General features: G+C 39.7%; 1 non-coding gene across 1 annotated transcript; it reads right to left on the bottom strand.

Annotated features, from left to right (window-relative positions):
- Positions 1 to 465: 465 nt before the first annotated feature.
- On the bottom strand, positions 466 to 569 carry LOC130983565 (small nucleolar RNA R71). The gene has a single exon (XR_009087549.1). It is a non-coding gene; the product is annotated as a small nucleolar RNA R71 (small nucleolar RNA).
- Positions 570 to 5,183: the final 4,614 nt, after the last annotated feature.

Genomic DNA, 5,183 nt, shown 5'->3' with positions numbered 1-5,183 from the left:
AAGAGAAAACTAAGAGAAGCTAAATCTAAAGGTAACCTTTCAGAAATTTTCGAACAAGAGAAGGAGATGGCAGCCGAACCCAACAACAATAATGCAAGGAGAATGCTTGGTGACTTCACAAAACCAATGTCCAAATTTGATGGAAGAAGCATCTCCATTCCTGCCATTGGGGCCAACAATTTTGAGCTTAAGCCTCAACTAGTTGCTTTAATGCAACAGAACTGCAAGTTTTATGGACTTCTATCTGAAGATCCTTACCAGTTTTTAACTGAGTTCTTGTAGATTTGTGAGACTGTAAAGACAAATGGAGTTGATGCTGAAGTCTACAAACTCATGCTTTTCCCTTTTGCTGTAAGAGACAGAGCTAGAATATGGTTGGATTCACAACCTAAGGATAGCCTGGACTCCTGGGATAAGCTGGTCACGGCTTTTTTGGATAAATTCTTTCCTCCTCAAAAGCTGAGCAAGCTTAGAGTGGATGTTTAGACCTTTAAACAAAAAGATGGTGAATCCCTCTATGAAGCTTGGGAAAGATACAAGCAGCTGACCAAAAGGTGTTCATCTGACATGTTTTCAGAATGGACCATATTAGATATATTCTATTATGGTCTATATGAGTTTTGAAAAATGTCACTGGACCATTCTGCAGGTGGATCCATTCACCTAAAGAAAACGCCTGCAGAAGCTCAAGAACTTATTGACATGGTTGCAAATAACCAATTCATGTACACTTCTGAGAGGAATTCCGTGAATAATGGGACGCCTCAGAGGAAGGGAGTTCTTGAAATTGATGATCTGAATGCCATATTGGCTCAGAACAAAGTGTTGACTCAGCAAGTCAACATGATCTCTCAAAGTCTGAATGGATGGCAAAATGCATCCAACAATACTAAAGAGGCAGCTTTTGAAGAAGCTTATGATCCTGAGAACCCTGCAATAACAGAGGTAAATTACATGGGTGAACCTTATGGAAACACCTATAACTCATCATGGAGAAATCACCCAAATTTCTCATGGAAGGATCAACAAAAGCCTCAACAAGGCTTTAACAATGGTGGACGCAATAGGCTGAGCAATAGCAAGCCTTTTCCATCATCTTCTCAGCAACAGACAGAGAATTCTGAACAAAACACTTCTAATTTAGCAAATTTAGTCTCTGATCTGTCAAAAGCCACTTTCAGTTTCATGAGTGAAACAAGATCCTCCATCAGAAATCTGGAGGCACAAGTGGGCCAGCTGAGTAAGAAAGTCATTGAAACTCCTCCCAATATTCTCCCAAGCAATACAGAAGAGAATCCAAAAGGAGAGTGCAAGGCCATTGATGTGATCAATATGGCCGAATGCACAAGGGAGGAGAAGGACCAAAATCCTAGTGAGGAAGACCTCCTGGGACGTCTCTCAAGCAAGAAGGAGTTTCCTATTAAGGATCCAAAGGAATCTGAGGCTCATATAAAGACCATAGAGATTCCATTAAATCTCCTTCTGCCATTCATGAGCTCTGAAGACTATTCTTCATCTGAGGAGGATGAAGATGTGACTGGAGAGCAAGTTGCTCAATATTTAGGAGCTATCATGAAGCTGAATGCTAAGCTGTTTGGTAATGAGACTTGGGAAAGTGAACCTCCCTTGCTCATTAATGAACTAGATACCTGGATTCAGCAAATTTTACCTCAAAAGAGACAAGATCCTGGCAAGTTCTTAATACCTTGTACCATAGGCACCATGACCTTTGAAAAAGCTCTATGTGATATGGGGTCAGGGATAAATCTTATGCCACTTTCTGTAATGGAGAAGCTGGGGATCATTGAGGTACAACCTGCCTTGTTCTCATTACAATTGGCAGACAAGTCATTGAGACAAGCTTATGGAATAGTAGAGGACGTATTAATAAAGGTTAAAGGCCTTTACATCCCTGCTGATTTCATAATCTTAGACACTGGGAAGGAAGAAGATGAGTGTATCATCCTTGGAAGACCTTTCCTAGCCACAGCAGGAGCTCTGATAGATGTCAACAGAGGTGAATTAGTCCTTCAATTGAATGGGGACTACCTTGTGTTTAAGGCACATGGCCATCCCTCTGTGACAAAAGAGAGTGAGCATAAAGAGCTTCTATCAATTCAGAGTCAAAAAGAGCCCCCACAGTCAAACTCTAAGTTTGGTGTTGGGAGGCCATAACCAAACTCTAAGTTTGGTGTTACATCCCCACAACCAAACTCTAAGTTTGGTATTGGGACTATACAACATTGACCTGATCACCTTTGTGGCTCCATGAGAGCCCACTGTCAAGCTAATGACATTAAAAGAGCACTTGTTGGGAGGCAACCCAATTTTTATTTATCTAATTTTTAATTTATTTTATTGTTATTTTGTGTTTTATTAGGTACATGATCATGTGGAGTCACGAAAAAAAAATATAAAATTAAAAAACAGTATTAAAAATAGCAGAAGAAAAATCACACCCTGGAGGGAGGACAGACTGGCGTTCAATGCCAGTAAGGAGCATCTGGCTGGCGTTTAACGCCAGAACAGAGCATGAATCTGGCGCTGAACACCAGAAACAAGCAACATTCTGGCGTTTGAACGCCAGGAAAGTGCCTTGAGGAAAGCTGGCGCTGAACGCCAGTAACAAGCATAGAACTGGCGTTCAACGCCAGAAACATGCTACACATGGGCGTTGAACGCCCAGAGTGTGCATCATCTCGGCGTTTAAACGCCAGAATGGTGTGCAAAGGCATTTTACATGCCTAATTGGTGCAGGGATGTAAATCCTTGACACTTCAGGATCTGTGGACCCCACAGGATCCCTACCTACCTCACCCTCTCTCTCCATTCATGGTCATCCTTTCTGTTTTTCATTCACCACTCACATCTATCCACTCTTCCCCAAAAACCCCACCCACCTTCAAAATTCAAAACTCTTTCCCACCCAAACCCACCCATATAGCCGAATACACACATCCCTCCATCTCCTCCATATCTTCTTCTTATTCTTCATCTTTACTTTCTTCTCTTGCTCGAGGGCGAGCAATTTTCTAAGTTTGGTGTGGTAAAAGCATAGCTTTTTGTTTTTCCATAACCATTGATGGCACCTAAGGCCAGAGAAACTTCAAAAAAAAAAAAAGAGAAAAGGGAAGACAAAAGCTTCCACCTCTGAGTCATGGGAGATGGAAAGACTCATCTAGAGGGTTTATAGCTCAGTGGTAGAACATTTGACTGCAAATCAAGAGATCCCTAAGATACCTCAGGGGATAAATTGTCCTCCACACAATTAGTGGGAGCAACTAAGGATAAGAACACCAAAATTACTAGGGATCATCCAACAGAAGCAAGGAAGAGACATAAAGGAGCTCAAAGAGCACCATTGGTTCTTCAAGAAGGCGCCACCCTCACTAAGGTGAACTCATTCCTTGTTCTTATTTCTCTGTTTTTTTATTTTTATGCTTCATGTTTATTTATGTTTTGTGTCTCTACTTCATGATCATTAGTGTTTAGTAACTATGTCTTAAAGTTATGAATAATTCCATTAATCCTTCACCTTTCTTAAATGAAAAATGTTTTTAATTCAAAAGAACAAGAAGTACATGAATTTCGAATTTATCCTTGAATTTAGTTTAATTATATTGATGTGGTGACAATACTTTTTGTTTTTTGAATGAATGCTTGAACAGTGCATATTTTTGATCTTGTTGTTTATGAATGTTAAACCTATTGGCTCTTGAAAGAATGATGAACAAAGAGAAATGTTATTGACAATCTGAAAAATCATGAAAATTGATTCTTGAAGCAAGAAAAGCAGTGAAAAGTAAAAAGCTTGCGAAAAAAGAAAAAAAATGGCGAAAAAAAATAGAAAGAAAAAGAAAAAGCAAGCAGAAAAAGCCAATAGCCCTTAAAACCAAAAGCAAGGGTAAAAGGATCCAAGGCTTTGAGCATCAATGGATAGGAGGGCCCAAGGAAATAAAATCCAGGCCTAAGCGGCTAATCAAGCTGTCCCTAACCATGTGCTGTGTCATGCAGGTCCAAGTGAAAAGCTTGAGACTGAGTGGTTAAAGTCGTGATCCAAAGCAAAAGAGTGTGCTTAAGAGCTCTGGACACCACTAACTGGGGACTCTAGCAAAGCTGAGTCACAATTTGAAAAGGTTCACCCAGTTATGTGTCTCTGGCATTTATGTATCCGGCGGTAATACTGGAAAACAAAGTGCTTAGGGCCACGGCCAAGACTCATAAGTAGCTGTGTTCAAGAATCAACATGCTTAACTAAGAAAATCAATAACACTATCCAAAATTCTAAGTTCCTAGAGAAGCCAATCATTCTAAACTTCAAAGGAAAAAGTGAGATGCCAAAACTGTTCAGAGGCAAAAAGCTACAAGTCCCGCTCATCTAATTATAATTAATATTCATTGATATTCTGGAATTTATAGTTTATTCTCTTCTTTTTATCCTAATTGATTTTCAGTTGCTTGGGGACAAGCAACAATTTAAGTTTGGTGTTGTGATGAGCGGATAATTTATACACTTTTTGGCATTGTTTTTAGGTAGTTTTTAGTAAGTTCAAGCTACTTTTAGGGATGTTTTCATTAGTTTTTATGTTAAATTCACATTCCTGGACTTTACTATGAGTTTGTGTGTTTTTCTGTAATTTCAGGTAATTTCTGGCTGAAATTGAGGGACTTGAACAAAACTCTGAAAAAGGCTGACAAAAGGACTGCTGATGCTGTTGGAATCTGACCTCCCTGCACTTAAAATAGGTTTTCTGGAGCTACAGAACTCCAAATGGCGCGCTCTTAACGGTGTTGGAAAGTAGACATCCAGAGCTTTCCAGCAATATATAATAGTCCATACTTTATTTGGGAATATACGACGTAAAGTGGCGCTCAACGCCAAGTACATGCTGCTGTCTAGAGTCAAACGCCAGAAACACGTCACAACCCGGAGTTGAACGCCAGAAACACGCTATAACTCGGCGTTCAACTCCAAAGGAAGTCTCAGCTCGTGGATAGATCAAGATCAGCCCAAAGACACACCAAGTGGGCCCCGGAAGTAAATTTATGCATCAATTACTTACCTCTGTAAACCCTAATAGCTAGTTTAGTATAAATAAGACATTTTACTAGTGTATTAGTTGTCTTTTGACCACATTACATCTTTGGTCTTAGTTTTTTTTTATTCTTCATCTTAGGAGGCC

This window comes from Arachis stenosperma, chromosome 5, assembly GCF_014773155.1.
Source record: "Arachis stenosperma cultivar V10309 chromosome 5, arast.V10309.gnm1.PFL2, whole genome shotgun sequence".
In the NCBI taxonomy this organism is placed as follows: Eukaryota; Viridiplantae; Streptophyta; class Magnoliopsida; order Fabales; family Fabaceae; genus Arachis; species Arachis stenosperma.
Note: the sequence above shows the minus strand (reverse complement) of the source record. Positions and strands in the feature narration are given on the sequence as shown.